Here is a 19,405-nt window from a genome sequence, read left to right on the forward strand (position 1 = left end):
AACGCCTTACTGAAGTCCATCTACAGCCCTTCCCTCATCAATCAACTTTGTCACTTCCTCAAAGAATTCTATTAAGTTGGTAAGACATGACCTTCCCTGCACAAAACCATGTTGCCTATCACTGATAAGCCCATTTTCTTCCAGATGGGAATAGATCCTATCCCTCAGTATCTTCTCCAGCAGCTTCCCTACCACTGACGTCAGGCTCACCGGTCTATAATTACCTGGATTATCCCTGCTACCCTTCTTAAACAAGGGGACAACATTAGCAATTCTCCAGTCCTCCGGCACCTCACCCGTGTTTAAGGATGTTGCAAAGATATCTGTTTAGGCCCCAACTATTTCCTCTCTCGCTTCCCACAGGAACCTGGGATAGATTCCATCCGGACCTGGGGACTTGTCCACCTTAATGCCTTTTAGAATACCCAACACTTTCTCCCTCCTTATGCCGACTTGACCTTGAGTAATCAAACATCTGTCCCGAACCTCAACATCCGTCATGTCCCTCTCCTCGGTGAATACCGATGCAAAGTACTCGTTTAGAATCTCAAGAGTTGGCTTCTTGGTCGACGCTGGGCAGCCCAGAGTTTGTCGCACCTGTGGCAAATCTGGTCACATGACAGCCAACTGCAGCGCAGTTGTTTGCAAGAACTGCAAGGAGGAAGGCCATCAGACCAAGGACTGTAAGCAGACTAAGTGTTGCAACTTGTGCGGTGCAGCAGGCCACCTCTACAAAACCTGCCCCAAACGCTGCCTCAGTTATGCTCACGCGGCAAGGTCCAAGGAAAGGCCGGGAGAAGGAACGATGAATGTGTCTGGTGCTGGAAAGCAGAAAAGCAACCCTCTCCGCAGTGAGGAAAGTCTACCTGACAAGGAGAAGAAAGGGGAGGCAGCTGAAACCAGCAACCCAGCACCTACCCTGTGCCAGGAAACCCCTCCTCCACAGACAGAATCAATGGAGGAGGAGGCAGCAGATGGACAATCAGGTCAGTGGCAAGTGGTCCAGAGGAAAACCACAAAGAAAAAACATCCAAAAGCGGAACAGGCCACCACCCAAACCAGTGGCAAGTGGAAGCTACCTTCTGAAACAGACTACAACAGCTCCTCCTCACTGGACGAGGAAGTGCTGGAACGACGGCACCTTCAAAAGAGGTGGCAGAACTCAAAGGATCTGGAAGATAAAGCCCCCCCCCAGCCCCCAGGCACTGGAAGCAGTGATGGGCCCAGCGCTTCCAAAACCCAAAGCGTCAAACCTAGCGACATGCCCAGCGCATCCCAGCTCGGGGACACTGAGAGCAAAGACACGTCTGACGTACCCCAGCTCCGGGAAGCCGGGAGCAGTGATGTTTTCGAGGAGGAACAGAGGGCAACAGCAGAGGACAGCCCAATCCTTGCTGCCGACAAGAGCCCCCTGATGTCACCCCAGTGGAATAAACCCTGCATGAAAAACCAGGAGGGGTTTCTGAGCCCAATGACTGTGAAACAGCTTGCGTACACTATGGGTATGCAGGAAAATGTCTACTTAGTTTAGTTTTTTCTTATTTATAGATACAGCACTGAAACAGGCCCTTCGGCCCACCAAGTCTGTGCCAACCAACAACCACCCGTTTATACTAATCCTACATTAATCCCATATTCCCTACCACATCCCCAGAATTCTCCTACCACCGACCAACACTAGGGGCAATTTACAATGGCCAATTTAACTATCAACCTGCAAGTCTATGGCTGTGGGAGGAAACCGGAGCACCCGACAGTAACCCACGCGGTCACAGGGAGAACGTGCAAACAGCACACAGGCAGTACCCAGAACTGAGCCCGGGTTGCTGGAGCTGTGAGGCTGCGGTGCTAACCGCTGCATCACAGTGCTGAAGGACTAGGACCAGCAAGGACAAATGGTATGGGAAGCAACAACTAACTTAAAAAATGGGTATAAGGATTGCTTCAATTAATGTGCGTCGCATTAAATCCACTACGCGATGTGTTTCAACCTTGGATTACCTTGCCAAGGTCAAAGCTGACCTACTGTTTCTGCAGGAGTGTGGAATACCACACCTCAGCACCTACAGGCAGTGGTCGCGATGGTGGTCCCACGGGCCATCGATCTGGTCAGGGGGTAATGATTGCTGTTCCTCCAGCCTGGGTATTCTGCTGCGGGGAGGTAACTTGAGCATCTCCGAAGTTAAGGAGGTGGTGGGCGGTCGCCTCCTCATAGCAGATGTAAAGTACAACAATGCTGTGCTCCGGTTGATCAACGTGTACGCCCCGGTTCAATGCAGCGAGCGGCTGACCGTCTTCCAGCAGCTCCCACTGCTGCTGGCGACGTCCAGGCCGGTCATCCTAGGCGGTGACTTCAACTGCATCATCGATGCGGCTGGACGATCCGGCAGAGACAACAGCAAACTGGACGCTATGTCCAGATTCCTGATAGAAACAGTTAAAGATGCCAAACTGCACGACGTCTTCAGCAAACCTGCAGACGGAGCGCAGCGCAGATACACATGGTCAAGAATGGATGGGTCTGCCCGTTCCAGGATTGACTTCCTGTTTGTGTCCCGTGCTGTCACGGTCAGAACCACCAACGTCAAGCTGGTGTTCGTCTCCAACCACTGCCTCTTACTGGCCGACTGTCACTTACAGGACGACCAGCGGTTTGGCAGGGGGATATGGAAGCTCAATGCTAACAACGATGACTCCAAATTCCAATTCACTGCAATAAATGTTTAAAAACCAAAACTGCCAATGTTATATGAACGAGTCTTGTGTCCAGAACTGAAGGCTCCTCCAAAACCTGACATAATAAACTTGAAAGTTCATTGTGGCCACAAATGAAATTTCCAGTTTTTCAACTTAACAGGTCAATTAACCTTAACAGTATTAATTTAATTCAGACTTATTAACTTATAATACTTATTAACTACACACAGAACAGAATAGCACGTGCTTATTTTAAAAGATAGGTAAATTATGTCATTTTTCTTGTTCTTCAGGCGCCTTTTCAAATGACTGTAATAAAACCAAAAACTAAAGAAAAAGTTATTTAACATTCTTATAACAAAAGATTTAACACCAGCTTTTTAAACAGACAGAATCTTTCCTATATCTCCTTTGTTTATCCATCTCTCTCTGAAACCAATATCCAATTTCTGACATTTGCTACTTAAAACAGTCAATAAAACATGTCTTTAATTTAACCTCCAGAAACCAGAACAGATTTTAAACTGGAACTCCAATTAAAGCAGGAGTTGTAAACTTCAAATTGGATTTCTGCCAAACATCTTCAGACCTTCAAGGCTGAAGCTTATCTCTTAGAAAATTGTTCATTGCTTTTCACAGTTGCAAAACCAACTTTTAAAATAATAAAACTTTAACTTAAAATATAATTCAAGTTAACACACTCAACAATCACTTTTCACACTCATTCAATTCCAAACAACTTAATAGACTGATGCTTTCAACATTAAAGCCAGACAACAAAGAGTTAACGACGGTCAGTTCTACGGAACACAAGGACAGAACAGAGAGAGAGAGAGAGAAATAAATGGAAAGGGAGATGGAGAATGACATGCAGGGAGTCCGAAACCAGTGAGAGAGAAACTGAGAACAGAGGGTCAGAAATACTGAGAAGGACAGAGAGCGAAATGGAGACAGAGAGAGAGAGAGCTGGAGGTGCAGAGAGAGAATGCAGCAGTGATGTAGATATTGAGAAAGATCCCAGACAAAGAGAGAGATGCAGAGACAGAAAGATGTGGAGGGCAGAGATACAAAGTGAGATGTGTTTCCAGAATAGAGAGGGGTGACCCGGGACAGCGGGGAGGGAAATGCAGAGATAATCTTGCAGGAAAGGAGAAACAGAGATGGAAAGATTCAGGGATTTGGAAGTGAGTGAGAGAAGAAATGGAGTGAGAGAGAGACAGAGGGTCGGGGTCTGGAGCGGGGACGGGAATCTTAGGGTACTGAGGGAGATAAGGTGGCAGTGCAGAGGGAGGGGGCTCGGAAGAGGGAAGGTTGCCGGGAGGCTGACGGCGATCTTTATTCTTAGGGGGCTGATGGCCTTTCGCAATTTCCTTAAATTTATCTAAACACCGGAGCATGTAAGCATTATCCCATTTACCGTGGCGCTTCTGCATCTTCCTCGAGGGGGCAAACGGACGTGGGCCGCCCTTCTCAGCGGGACATGGTTTACTTGTCCCCGGGGGCAGCCCTTCTTCCTTACGTTTAGAACTCATCGACCCCATCGTTGGACCCTTTGATCACTTCCTCAGTTCCGAACCGCGGATCTACGATCTGTGGAGAAATGAACAAACTTGCGCTGGCGCAAGGTCACCTTAATTAATTACTATTCCCGAACGTTCTACGGCAGCAGTCTTTCCATCCGTCTTGGCACAGCGTCTTTCCCTAACTTGGGATCAGCCTGTGGACTCAGGTCAGGATCACGCAGTCAGCCGCTTCTATAATTTAGGTTCACTCAGGATCCCGTAATTAAGGGATCCTGCCGACTACGCCAGATTGTTGAAGAAATTTGTTACGCCAGATTGTTGAAGAAATTTGATTGTCAAAGAAATTCTTCGGACTCAGACCTTGAGCATTAACAAATTTTATTGCATGATATCATGGGGTGCACACCTTTCCTAATCACGGTCCGGTGCTACTCCAAAGCACTCCAGAATGCCACGGATTTATATAGTACCACAGATGCCGAGCTGACAGTTTCCCAATTATTTACAAAACCACAAGATAAGCACAGGACGGCCTACGTGACTATACACCATGCAGAATCCGAGGTCAGCTTCGCATAAGGCTGTACCTAACAAGCTATTATTTTCCTTAAGTCAATGCATACTCCAGATACCACATTCGCCCGTTGATAACGTCTGTGTGGGTTGTGGTTTTGCTTAGCAGGTTGCTGCAGACAAACGAGTCAATAAAGCAAAGAGCTGTAGACCCCAATGTCAGCAAAACTGCTACCACAGTTACCGACAGACAAACAAGTTAAATTGGTCGTGGGAAGCCAAATTGTTCCCAATCAAAAAGAACAAAATTTCAATCCAGGTTTTCTTGTGGTTCCATGTGATTGTATTCTAACGGGGAGAAAGCGGGAATAGGGAAAAGTGCAGATGGGACCCTGATGGAAAACACAGAACAAGCTGTGGCTTTAACTGCAGTAAGAGTACAACCCAGGAAGCTTACTACGGCCAGTGCAGGAAAAGTTAATAAGATTCCTGAAGATTATCAGGGTTTTGTATTTGAAGGGAAAGTACCCCCCATATACCTCGAGTGGGGCAAGCAAGCCCATAGTGATTCTCAGGGACACAGGAGCCACTAGATCCCTTTTACTGTGATTGGATGATCAGCCATGGTCGTATTGAATGGCAGTGCAGGCTTGAAGGGCCGAATGGCCTACTCCTGCTTCAATTTTTCCATGTTTCTATGTCTGCAACTGAAACGAGTTACTCCCCAAGCCAGGGTGAAGTAATTTGGGATAAGTTAAAAGCACTGTCTATGGAGGAGTTGAGAAAAATGGCTGAGCAGTGTGGGATCACGGTACATGGCAAGGCTAGGAAGTCTGAGCTCCGAGGGCTGGTGGCCAGCCAATTTTCCCTTAAATCGGAAGAAGTAGAAACAGGGTTAGAAGCAGAATCCGACAGGGCATTGTTAGCAAAGATACAATTAGAACAGAGGAAACTTGAATTTGAGGAAAGAGAGAGGGAGAAAGAAAGAGCCTTCCAGATGGAACGTGAGGAAAAACAAAGACAGAAGAGGGAACGAGAGAGAGAGAGAGGAGTGAGAGAAAGAAAGACAGGAGAAGGAAAGAGAGAGAGAGGAGAGAGAGAAAGAAAGAAAATTCCGGAAAGAATCCGAAGAGCAAGAGCTGAAGAGGCTTGAGTTAATTAGGGGGCGACAGAGTAACCCGAGTGAATGCATGGCCAATATGGAGGAATATAACACAGGGCTCGGTACAAGATTGCTAAAGCTCACTCAATTAATTCCAAAATTCGATGGGGAAGATATGGAAGTGTTTTTGTGTCCTTCGAGAAGCTGAAAAGGCAGCTAAAATGGCCAGCTGAGACTGGTCTCTTTTACTGCAAAGCAAACTATCTGGAAAAGACCACAAGGTTTATTCCCTGATACCAAATGAGAGTTCATCAAATTATGAACTGACCAAAAATGCTATCCTTGGGGCATATGAATTTGTACCTGAAGCCGACTGCCAAAAGTTTAGAACCCTCAGAAAGCAAGCAAATCAAACTTATCTGGAGTTTGAAAGAAGCAAGCAGCTGGCTTTTGACCAGTGACTGAGGACTTTAAAAATACAGCTCAGCTATGAGACTCTGAGAGAAGTAATCCTGTTCGAGGGATTTAAAAACTCTCTCCCATTCTCAATAAAGACCCATGTAGAGGAGCAGCGGGTTCAGGGAACCCGGCAAGCAGCCGTTCTGGCCGATGAGTTTGCTTTAATTTATAAGTCAGTTTCCCAGGGGAGAACCTTTCCTAATCACCCCCACAAATCCAAAAAGGACAAAGGGTGGGAAGGTGATATCTGCCCAGGCAGTCCTGGAAGAGAAAGGAAAGCAGGAGACACAGTGGCCCTGTGAGCAAGTGTGAGACCCGGAGACCTGTTTGCTTCCATTGTAATAGAGCAGGGCATTTAAAAACTGATTGCTGGAAACTAAAAGGGAAACCTGGTCGGCTTAATCAGGGCACACCCGCTCAATGCAGACGGGACCCTGATGGAAAACACAGAACAAGCTGTGGCTTTAACTGCAGTAAGAGTGCAACCCAGGAAGCTTACTACGGCCAGTGCAGGAAAAGTTATAAGATTCCTGAAGATTATCAGGGTTTTGTATTTGAAGGGAAAGTACCCCCCATATACCTCGAGTGGGGTAAGCAAGCCCATAGTGATTCTCAGGGACACAGGAGCCACTAGGTCCCTTTTAGTGGGAAAAGTCCTGACCTTTCCCCCAAAGAGTGCAGTGAACACCAGAATGGTGGGGAATGGTACTGGAGGGCAGTGTATGCCTGTACCTGTACACCGGGTACACCTAGAGTGCGACCTAGTTTTGGGACCATGACCGGAAGGATTGTCCCTAGTTTGCCTGTGGACAGGGTTGACCTGCTCCTAGGTAATGATCTGGTGGGGGTGAAGGTGGTAGCCGCCCCCCCAAGTACTGAGAGAAAGACCACAGGAGGTCTGAGTGACAGGACAGTGGCGGGAGACGGACCCCTGCAGTTTCCCTGAATGTCTAGTGGATCAGGCCATGATCAAACCAGCTCCCCCAGAGGAGACTGCATTGGCACTGCAGGCAGATGACCAGGTCTGTCTGACTGAGACTTTCTTTGGAAAGTTAGGAGACCCAGGGAATGAATTAAATGGATTTTCCCTGGCTGAGGCACAGTGAGCTGACCCAGTATTGTGAGAATTAGCACAGGCTGCCCAGTCTGAAAGTGAAGCAGAGGGAAACATAGAAACATATAAAATAGGAGCAGGAGTAGGCCATTCAGCCCTTCGAGCCTGCTCCACCATTCATTATGATCATGGCTGATCATCCAACTCAGTAACCTGTCCCCGCTTTTCCCCCATACCCTTTGATCCCTTTCGCCCCAAGAGCTATATCTAACTCCTTCTTGAAGACATACAATGTTTAGGTCTCAACTGCTTTCTGTGGTAGCGAATTCCACAGGCTCACCACTCTCTGGGTGAAGAAATTTCTCCTCATCTCAGTCCTGAAAGGTTTACCCCGTATCCTTAGACTATGACCCCTGGTTCTGGACTCCCCCACCATCGGGAACATCCTTCCTGCATCTACCCTGTCAAGTCCTGTTAGAATTTTATAGGTTTCTATGAGATCCCCCTTCACTCTTCTGAACTCCAGTGAATATAATTCTAACCGATTCAATCTCTCCTCTTACGTCAGTCCCACTGTCCCAGGAATCAGTCTGGTAAACCTTCGCTGCACTCCCTCTATAGCAAGATCATCCTTCCTCAGATAAGGAGACCAAAACTGCACACAATATTCCAGGTGTGGCCTCATCAAGGCCCTGTATAGTTGCAGCAAGACATCCCTGCTTCTGTACTCGAAATCAGGGAGTCCCTGATTGCTACTATTTAAAGAATGAGGTACTGATGAGGAAATGGAGTTCTCCTCACAGACCTGAGGGCAAGGAGTGGACAGTAGTTCACCAGTTAGTGATGCTGCAGAGGTACAGGAGAGAAATATTAAGAAGGGCCCACGAGACTAAAGTGGCTGTACATGCTGGTATATGAAAGACCAAAGCCCACATATGACAGCAGTTTAACTGGCCAAAACTCCACAAAGATTTCGTGGAGTACTGCAGGAGTTGCCACATGTGTCAGGTTGAGGGGAAACCCCAACCTACAGTGAAACCTGCACCCCGAAGTCCTGGTGTTTGGAGAACCCTCCAGCAGAAGGCTGGTGAACTGCAAGGGACCCCCTCCGAGAACAACAGGGAACAGGTAGGCACACGGCTGGCAAAAGTTAAGAAAGAGATGGGGAAACAGTGACCAAGAGGGCAGGTTAAAGGAAGTCTGGGGAAAATCCTGGATGAAACCCCTACTGTGCAGTCAACCAACCCCAGAAAATGTGAAAAGTTGGACCCTACATCCTCCTAAGTGAATGCAGACTCTAGAAGCATCCCACCAGAGTTGCTAACAACATTTACAGGAACCTGCAGAGACACAGAGAGACCTCTTGAGGGCAGAGAAACTGTGAGGATGATGCCTCACCTAGTCGAAGTGTCACAGGAGAATGTAGTTAAGTCTGCACAAATACCTGCAGGCAGGAGTGTCCCAGAGAACAAAGTAACAAAGAATCCTCCCCCACGGTCAGTGGAAAAGGGAACCTGAAGTCAAAAGTCTTTAGAAAGCAGTCCTGGCACCTAGAATAGACCAGTTTTAATAAGCTTAAGATTGGTGAATGAATGGAAATGAATGAGTGAAATGCATGGTTTTTCTTTCTATATCTTATATTTCTCTCAAACTCTGTAATGAAATGCATTGTTTGTCTTCGAATCACATTTCATTCCCTTGGGTGTGGAGGTGTCAGACAAACCCCCAACTGCCAAGACTGAGGCACATGTTATTTCACCACATGAACATTAAAACTTAAAAATTGCAAGTTATTGACTGGAAAGACATTTGAATAGTACCAGACAATGTGGAAACAAAGGGAGCCAGTCCCTGTCCCTAATACACAGAAAGAGACCTGGTCAGACCAGTTGGTCATGTGACCACCTGTTGGCCAACTAGAGGAGTTTTAAACTGGAAAAACAGATTTTGAGCTCAGAATGCCGTGTGCTCCTGGACTGAGAACATCTCCTCTCCTGTCTGCCTGCTTCCATCTCCTGCCCACGGAACTGAATCTTGTGAAAACACGTGATATTCAAAGAGAGAAAGGTTTCCTACGTGAACAAGGTTTTAAGAAGACTATTGGGCCCCAACGAAAAGCAAGACTACTGACAAAAGCACCGTAACAAGATATTGCCTCAAACTGTTCCACCTTGCCCTTTCTTCTCTTTTCTGTCCCTATTTGCATGTGTGTATCGCGTGTGCATGTGAGCGTGGGCACGTTGAATACCTGTTGGCGTGAACCGTATTAGAATTTCAGTTTTAAGTTTTAATAAAACTTCATATTTCTTCTTTAAACCTATGAAAGCCTGTGTGAATTGGTTTTTTTGTCTTATAACTGGAAAACTGTGAACTAGGATTCACAAAAAGGGAGCTCAAAACACAGTGTGTTTAAAATTAAACCCTGTTACAATCAGACCAGGTGAAGATAGTAACAGACATCTAGACACATTGCTCACCTGGTCGTAACACTTCATTTACTGAGTCTGTCTCCTGTCCATATCCTCGCTGTGGCCTCCCTCGATCTCTCTCTCTGTCTCTGACTTAGAGCCTGTGGGTTTTGGGAGGGGGCGGAGGGTTGGGGGGTGGTGGATGTTCATGTCAGGATAAGTGCAGCCGAGGGACTCGGGTGGGGAGATGGGACCCGGGATGAGGGAGTGCGGTAGAGCTCAGCACAGGATCCAGCAGCCCCGGTGCCTCTGCTTGGCGGCTGCTCAGATGGATGGGGCCGAGTCCCTTCCTGGTCCCCATGTTAGCTGATATTGTTAATCGTTCCCTCTCCTCAGGTATCCAGGTTGGACAACGCAGGGTGAAGGGAAGGGTCTCTCACCTCCGGGTCAGCAGCTTAGGTGTTCCAGCCTCAAAACTGACACTCAGTGCTGAGGGAGTGCTGCACTGTCAGAGAGTCAGTATTGAGGGAGTGCTGCACTGCCAGAGGGTCAGTACTGAGGGAGTGCTGCACTGTCAGAGGGTCAGTACTGAGGGAGCGCAGCACTGTCAGAGGGTCAGTACTGAGGGATGCTGCACTGTCAGAGGGTCAGTACTGAAGCAGGGCTGCACTGTCAGAGGGTCAGTGCTGTGGGAATGCTGCACTGTCAGAGGGTCAGTACTGAAGGAGTGCTGCACTGTCAGAGGGTCAGTGCTGTGGGAGTGCTGCACTGTCAGAGGATCAAAGAACGGCTGTCAGCTTAAAGGGTTAATCCTCTGATTGTTTACACAGGGGTGGAGGAAGCTTCTCATAAGCAGACAATTGCATCACTTGATGTAACTTGTTCCCGATCAAAGATGAACCAAATACCATTTTAAACTATCTTCCCATGTCTTGGTATCTTATTAAACTTGGACGAGTATTTTGTTTTATCCATAGGAATTGAAAACAACAAAAATATTGGTAACATTCTCAGTCCAAAGGAAAGCATTCTCGTCAGGACAGGCAGCATTCTGGATTTAACTCCAATTGTTTCCAAACATTTTAGCACTTTTGTTAGAGGTTTCTAACCCAAGATTTCTTTTTTATTTTGTTGCAATCAAGATGAATAAACAGCCAGAATCACTTCAAATATCCCAAATTCCAATTCATAGAACTGAACATTTAAAAAATTCAATACTGCCAATTTGATGTGTGAAAGTCTGAAGATCTAAAGACCCCCACATACCTTGACTTAATAACCAGAATATCACAGTGGCTGCAATGGAAGTCTAGTTTTCACAATTTAACAGGTTAGTTAACCTTAATAATTCCAATTTAATTCAGACTAATATTTAACGAAACACAGAAAAGAACAGCACGTGCATTATGAAAAAGTTGACTTAGGTACTTTTTCTTGTTCTTTCTTCAAACACCTTTCCAAATGCTGTAATGAAACTAAAGGAAAAGTTCACTTTCAGAGTTAAACAAAACCTTCAACATTCTTACACCAAAGGGTTAAATTCAGCAGAGTTTCCCACAGCTTGCAAGCTCTGAAACGTTCACTTAAAGAGACAACAATACAACCTTGCAGTCTTTTGCAGTGGAAAAGGGGACAGAATCATTCCCATTTCTCCTTTATTTATTCTTTTCCTCACTGAAACCAATTTTCAATTTCTGGTCCAAAAACAAAAAGTGCTGGAAATACTCAGCAGGTCTGACAGTATCTGTGGAGAGAGAAGCCAAGTTAACGTTTCTTGTCAGTGACCTTTCATCAGATGGTCTGAAACGTTAACTCTGCTTCTCTCTCCACAAATGCTGCCAGACCTGCTGAGTATTTCCAGCACTTTTGGTTTTTGTTTCAGATTTCCAGCATCTGCGGTATTTTGCTTTTATTTAAATTTCTGATGTTTTCTACTTAACCTCATTTGAAAAAACAGTCAGTAAGACATGTCTTTGATTTACACTGCAAAAAAGCAGTTTCTTTAAAAAAAAATCAGTCTAGTTAAAGTAAAGTGTTTTGAAAGTTCAAATTGGATTTCTACTTCTTAGCGAACATAACTTCAAGGCTTCAAGACTGAAGCTCATCTTTAATGAAAAACATTCTTTGGTGCCTTTCATGGTTGCAAAACTAAATTTTAATCATAATAAATCCAACCCTTCACCTTTAACTTAAACTGTAATTCGATTTTTAATATCCCATTTCTGGGTGCACAATCTTAAATTGAAATGAACACACGCAACGATCACATTCACACATAATTCTGTATGTGTGCGTGTGTGCATGTGTGTGTGTTTGTATGTGTGTGTGTTTGTATGTGTGTCTGTCAGTGTGTGTGTGTGTGCATGTGTTTGTGTGTGCATGTGTATGTGTGTTTGTGTGTGCGTGTATGTGTGTGCATGTGTATGTGTGTGTGTATATGTGTGTATTTGTGTATATGTGTGTATTTGTGTGTGTGTATGTGTGTGTATTTGTGTGTGTATGTCTGTGTATTTGTGTGTGTCTGTTTGTGTGTGTATGTGTGTTTGTGTATGTGTATATTTGTGTGTATATGTGTGTGTTTATTTGTGTGTGTGTATATGTGTGTGTTTGTATATGTGTCTGTGTGTATATATATGTGTGTGTGTGTTGTGTATATTTGTGTGCATATGTGTGTCTGTATTTGTGTGTGTGTCCGTGAGTGTATGTGACAATTTTGCGATAAGGCATATTGATAAATAATAATTGATTTTCTATTTTAAAGCTACAAGAAAACCTGTCACTCTCTGGTTATTTGACAGAGAAAACACAAAGGGGTTAAAATCCTAATAATAAAAAAAACACTTGCTGCAGTCAAGTGGGAGTTGAACAATGGGAAGCACCCACACCCCTCACTTGGTGGCCATAATATAGCCATGAAGTTGAGGCCGTGGGGATACTTGCAGGATGGGTGATAGATCAGTCCAAGCTGTCAGGTGCTGAGGGAACTACAATAGTTCAAGTACTTGTTCTGGGATCTGCAGTGATACAGGCACCAAATCAGCCCCATGTTGAGATTTCAGAGGAAGAGGTGTTCATTGCAGGAGTCAGGATGTACCAGCAGCTCAACATGATAGGCAGCTCAATCCTCTGGATTTGAACAGACAAGAGGTGACGAGTCTTTGTCAGGAGATGAGGGAGTTGAAGACGAGTCTCTGTCAGGAGGTGAGGGAGTTGAAGACGAGTCATTGTCAGGAGGTGAGGGAGTTGAAGACGAGTCTTTGTCAGGAGGTGAGGGAGTCGAAGACGAGTCTTTGTCAGGAGGTGAGGGAGTTGAAGACGAGTCTCTGGCAGGAGGTGAGGGAGTTGAAGACGAGTGTCTGTCAGGAGGTGAGGGAGTTGAAGACGAGTCACTGTCAGGAGGTGAGGGAGTTGAAGACGAGTCTTTGTCAGGAAGTGAGGGAGTTGAAGACGAGTCTCTGTCAGGAGGTGAGGGAGTTGAAGATGAGTCTTTGTCAGGAGGTGAGGGAGTTGAAGACGAGTCTTTGTCAGGAGGTGAGTGAGTTGAAGACGAGTCTTTGTCAGGAGGTGAGGGAGTTCAAGACGAATCTTTGTCAGGAGGTGAGGGAGTTGAAGACGAGTCTTTGTCAGGAGGTGAGGGAGTTGAAGATGAGTCTTTGTCAGGAGGTGAGGGGATTTGAGGAAAAGAATTTTTACTCAGAGGGTGGTTGGTATCTGGAACACACTGACTGAAGAGGTGGTAGAGGCAGGAACCCTCACAACATTTAAGAAGTATTTAGATGAGCACTTGAAATGCCATAGCATACAAGGCTACGGGCCAAGTGCTGGAAAATGGGATTAGAATAGTTAGGTGCTTGATGGCCTGCACAGACACGATGGGCCGAAGGGCCTGTTTCTGTGTAGTATAAATCCACGACTCTATGACCCCCACCCCAGGGCCGCTCGACCTGGATTGCTGAGCAGAGGGAACAATATCAGCTAACATGGGAGCAGGACGGAACCCAACCCTGTCCATACAAGCAACCGTCAAGCTGAGGCACCAGTGCTGTTGGGTCCTTTGCTGAACCGGGGCACAATCTCTCGCATTGGGTTCCATCTCCCTGCCTCAGCCCCTCTGCTGGGCTTGTCCAGACATTGTCATGCAGGCCCCCACATGCCAGGAATGAGGCACATTAATTTCACCAGATGGACATTAAATTTCAAATTGCTGCTGGAAAGAAGAGAAGGCCTGTGACAAGGGTTTGCCAGGCCCCTGGCTGGAAAGATATTTTTACATATTAACAAACAGTGCGTGGAACACAGGAGCTATCCGCTGCTTCAATATAATCCACAAACAGACGTGGTCAAACCAGTTAGTCACATGACTAACCTGCTTGGCAATCTGGGTTTCTTTCTGAATTTCAGCCTTTGAACTGGCAGAAAGCTGTTTGATCCTGGAAAAAAAGACCTCGCCTCGCTGGCTCGCCACAGCCTTGCCTGTCTGCTCCCATCTCTTTCTTTGGGAACTCCAAAACCCACTGAAGACACATGAACTCCAAGAGAGAAAAGTCTTTGACAGTGAACAAGGTTTGAGAAGAATACTGGGCCCCAACGAAAAGCAAGATCTACCGACAAGCAAGAACTCTACAGTGAGCTCGAAGAACCGTAACAACAACTCTTCAGATATTGCCTCAAACTTTTCAACTTAATTTTCTTCTGCTCTTTTCTGTCTCTATTTGCATGTGTGTATCACATGTGCATGCTAGCGTGGGCGCGTTGTGTATCCGTAGGCGTTAACCGAATTATAGTTTAAGTTCAAGTTTAATAAATTTCAACTTTTCTTCTTTAAACCTAAGAAAGCCTGTTTGTGCTGGTTTCTTTGCCTTATAATTGGAAAGCGGTGAACAATGATTCACCAAGGGGGAGCTAAAAACACAGTGTGTTTAAAATTAAACCCTGCTACGGTAAGACCAGGTGAAGGCTGAAAGGGAACCCGAGACCTCTTTCTCACCTGGTCGTGACAACGTGAACACACCCATCCCATCCCCACCGGCTGTCTAAGAGAGAAAGATAGAGGGAGAGATATACCAGAGTGACTGACTGGGCAGAGGGAATGAAAGGGAGATGAGCTCAATAAAGTGTCTCCAAAATTAAACAAAATAAAAATAATCAGTTCACGCAAGAGGATTTCAGTATCTGTAGCATTTTGACTTTTGTAAAAAAAAATCATTCTGAGCAGGGGTGAGGAGCTGAGAATCGAACCAGTGGCGGCAGTGGAGAGACTGTGGCTGCTATTTCCCCTCCTATCCTGCAGGGGGTGCTCTGACTCTCCTCCTGCCCCCTCCCTCCGCACCTGGCCACTGGGGGTATTTTCAGATCCCAGTGATTCCTGATGCCATTCATTTCATGGAAATCGGGGGATAAATCTTCCAATCATGGGCTGGAAACACTGGGACCCGCCTCTGGGCTGCTCTCAGTTGTTTTGTTTGTGGATTAATTGAATCATTGATGTAATCGGATATATCACCAAAATCTTCAACTTCTCTCTGAACTTGGACAGAGTCCAAGTCGAACTTATTAGCGAGAGGCAGCATGGTTTTGTGAAGGGGAGGTCGTGTCTCACTAACTTGATTGAGTTTTTTGAGGAAGTGACGAAGATGTTTGATGAAGGAAGGGCAGTGGCTGTTATTTATATGGACTTCAGTAAAGCCTTTGACAAGGTCCCTCATGGCAGACTGGTACAAAAGGTGAAGTCACACGGGATGAGAGGTGAGCTGGCAAGATGGATACAGAACTGGCTCAGTCATAGAAGACAGAGGGTAGCAGTGGAAGGGTGCTTTTCTGAATGGAGGGATGTGACTAGTGGTGTTCCGCAGGGATCAGTGCTGGGACCTTTGCTGTTTGTAGTATATATAAATGATTTGGAGGAAAATGGAGCTGGTCTGATTAGTAAGTTTGCGGACGACACAAAGGTTGGTGGAGTTGCGGATAGTGATGAGGATTGTCAGAGGATACAGCAGGATATAGATCGGTTGGAGACCTGGGCGGAGAAATGGCAGATGGAGTTTAATCTGGACAAATGTGAGGTAATGCATTTTGGAAAGTCTAATGCAGGTGGGAAGTATACAGTAAATGGCAGAATCCTGAGGAGTATTGACAGGCAGAGAGATCTGGGTCACTTAAAGTGGCAACGCAGGTGGATAAGGTAGTCAAGAAGGCATACAGCATGCTTGCCTTCATCGGTCGGGGCATAGAGTATAAAAATTGGCAAGTCATGCTGCAGCTGCACAGAACTTTAGTTAGGCCACACTTAGAATATTGCGTGCAATTCTGGTCGCCACACTACCAGAGGGACGTGGAGGCTTTGGAGAGGGTACAGAGGAGGTTTACTAGGATGTTGCCTGGTCTGGAGGGCATTAGCTATGAGGAGAGGTTGGATAAACTCGGATTGTTTTCACTGGAATGATGGAGTTGGAGGGGCGACATGATAGAGGTTTACAAAGTTATGAGCGGCATGGACAGAGTGGATAGTCAGAAGCTATTTCCCAGGGTGGACGAGTCAGTTACTAGGGAACATAGGTTTAAGGTGAGAGGGGCAAAGTTTAGAGGGAATGTGTGAGGCAAGTTCTCTATACAGAGGGTGGTGAGTGCCTGGAACTTGCTGCCAGGGGAGGTGGTGGAAGCAGGTACGATAGCGACGTTTAAGAGGCTTCTTGACAAATGCATGAATAGGATGGGAATAGAGGGATACAGTCCCCAGAAGTGCAGAAGATTATAGTTTAGGCAGGCATCAAGATCGGTGCAGGCTTGGAGGGCCGAATGGCTTGTTCCTATGCTGTACTGTTCTTTGTTCTTTGTTTCACTGTTCTTTGAGTTACTCCATAAATAAATGTGTTTGTGCAGCAACTTAAAACCTGCAGCATATATCCAACATCTTCAAATATATATTCAGAATTGTTGTAATCCCTGGGATCAGTTCCTGTAATCTTATATATTCTTCCAAAATGAAAGTATACGAGAGTATGCTCCTGGCCGGCAGCATGTCAGAATCCATGAGGAAAGGCATCATCACCCTCATCTACAAGCGGAAGAGGGAGAGGGCAGAAATCAGAAATTGGCAGCCCATCTCATTGCTTCATGTTGATTACAAGATTCTGCCCGGCTTCCCGGAGCTGAGGTGCACCAAACGTGTCTTTGCTCTTGGTGTCCCGGAGCTGGGTTGTGTTGGCCATGTCGTTAGGTGTGGCGCCTTGGGGTTGGGGTATGTCGGGCCCATCACAGCTTCCCGTGCCCGGGGGCTTTATCTTCCATCTCCTTTCAGTTCTGCCGTCTCTTTTGAAGGGGCTGTCGTTCCAGCACTTCTTCGTTCAGTGAAAAGGAGCTGCTATAGTCAACACTTGATCTTAGCCAAAAGACCGAGAAGCAATAACCTGCAAACTGCGGTTCTTGTGTGCGTCAGGCCCGGCGTCCGGCCTCTACGTCAAAGTAACCATGGGGTGGGCGAGCTGAGGGTGAAAGAGGGGACGGCAGGCGATCTTTGAGCAAGAGCTCCTTTTGTTGCTGGGCCTTGCAACCAGAAAGGAAAGCACGCGTGCATGCGCAGCCATTCCTTGCGCTTCTGTGCGAGACATTGCATCGAAAAAAAAGCACATGCGACTGGGAGCAAAGGGCAGCCTGCAGCTGCTCGATAATCCAACAGGGGGCAGCATGGGGCCCTGTCGCGACCTCACGGCGCAGATGGAGGCCCGCACAGAAGTTGAGCTCAGCAGCACAGCCAAGCAAAGAAAGCATCTGAAAATGCGACCGAGCAGCAGCGCAGTTGCTTTTCCAAATTCTATTTTTCAGCAGAGTTCTCGCCCCCATGGAGTGGGGAAGCTGCACCGCTCCTGGAGACACTGCAATACCAGGCCGATGCATGGAGTGGACGGAGCAAGCCCCTGTTCCATCTCCCTGTCCCAAAAATCAAAGCTCGGTGGAACGGTAAGCTGCAGGAAGGACATAGAGAGGCTGCAAAGAGATAGAGACAGGTTAAGTAAGTGGGCAACAAGATGGAAAATGGTGTATAATGTCGGGAAATGTGAAGTTGATCACTTCGGTTGTAAAAATAGAAAAGCAGAATTTTTTTCAAAGGTGTGAATCTGCCGAGTGTTGATGTTCAGACAGACTTGGGAATATTTGTCCAAGAAATGCACAAAGTTAACATGGAGCTGCAGCAGGCTATTAGGAAGGCAAATGGCATGTTGGCCTTTATTGCAAGAGGGTTGGAGTACAGGAATAAAGAAGTCTTACTAAAATTGTGCCAATCTTTGCTGAGACCGCACCTGGAATATTGTGTGCAGTTTTGGTCTCCACTTTTAAGAAAGGATATACTTGCACTGGAGGCAGTGCAGCGAAGATTTACTAAATTGGTCCCTGGGATGAGGCGGTGGTCCTATTTTGAGAGGCTGAGTAAATTGGGCCTATATTCTCTGGAGTTTAGAAGAATGAGAGGTGATCTAATTGAGACATACAACATTATGAAAGGGCTTGATAGGGTAGAAGCTGAGGGATTATTTCTGCTGGTCGGGGAATCTAGAACACGGGGGCACAGTCTCAGGATAAGGGGCCGATCATTCAGGACTGAGATGAAGAGAAATTACTGCATTCAAAGAGTTGTGAATCTTTGGAATTCTCTACCCCTGACGGTTGTGGATGCTCCGACATTGTATATATTTAAGGCTGGGATAGATAGATTTTTGGTCTTGTTGGGAATTAAGGGATATGGGAAGCAGGCAGGAAAGTGGAATTGAAGCCCAAGATCAGCCATGATCATATTAAATGGTGCGGATGGACCATATGGTCTATTCCTGCTCCTATTTCTTGTGTTTTTGAGAACAAGTTTATTAAGTTTCATGCAAACTATTGCAATAAATTCAGGCAGTGCTATACATTCTAACGTGGGCGAGATACTTCCTGGATGAGGAAGGCACATTTTTTTATTGCAGCTTTCTCCTTGCTTCTCTCTCTTGCCTTTTCCCTTTGTTTTCTTGTTTCTGGTTCTCTCCACCGTGCAGAACTGACCAGTAGTTTCTCTTTTATCCTGGGTCTTATCCAATTAACCTTCTCAAGGTCTTTGCATCCTGTGCCTTCTTATCAACTTGAGAGAGAACTGCTAGACAGTTCTCAGCCAGCTCTTCAAGGACTATTAGCTCCAGGTGCAGTGGGCTTGTTACAGTTTGACATAATTTGCCACAGTGCCTCTGCCTTGGCATCTTTTGTATTATGCCCCATTTTTTCTACTTTTTTATACGACAAGAATTCTTTCGTAGGGTTAAAGGTTGAATAATCTTACAGGTTTTAGAAACAATAATCAGGGAAAAAAATCAACAGACATTTGGAGAGGTTTCAATTAATTAAGGATAGCCAGCACAGATTTGTAAAAGGCAGATCATGCTTGACAAATCGAATTACATTTTTTAATGAAGTAACAGAGACGGTTGATGAAGGAAATGCGGTGAATGTTCTTGAGATGGATTTTAAGAAAGCATTCGATAAGGTACCACCGTGTCCAATTGGATAAAAATGGCTAAAGGAAAGAAAAGAGCAAGTTGTGGTAAATGGTTGTTTTTCACCCTGGAAGATGGTAGACAGTGGTGTTCTCCAAATGTCAGTGCTAGAACCACTGCATTTTTTG

General features: G+C 45.9%; 1 pseudogene; it reads right to left on the reverse strand.

The window, feature by feature from the left end:
* Positions 1-17,609: 17,609 nt before the first annotated feature.
* Positions 17,610-17,699, reverse strand: LOC137354828 (U2 spliceosomal RNA; annotated as a pseudogene).
* Between the last annotated feature and the right edge of the window lie 1,706 nt (positions 17,700-19,405).

The sequence above is a fragment of the Heterodontus francisci genome, chromosome 41, assembly GCF_036365525.1.
Source record: "Heterodontus francisci isolate sHetFra1 chromosome 41, sHetFra1.hap1, whole genome shotgun sequence".
NCBI lineage: Eukaryota > Metazoa > Chordata > Chondrichthyes > Heterodontiformes > Heterodontidae > Heterodontus > Heterodontus francisci.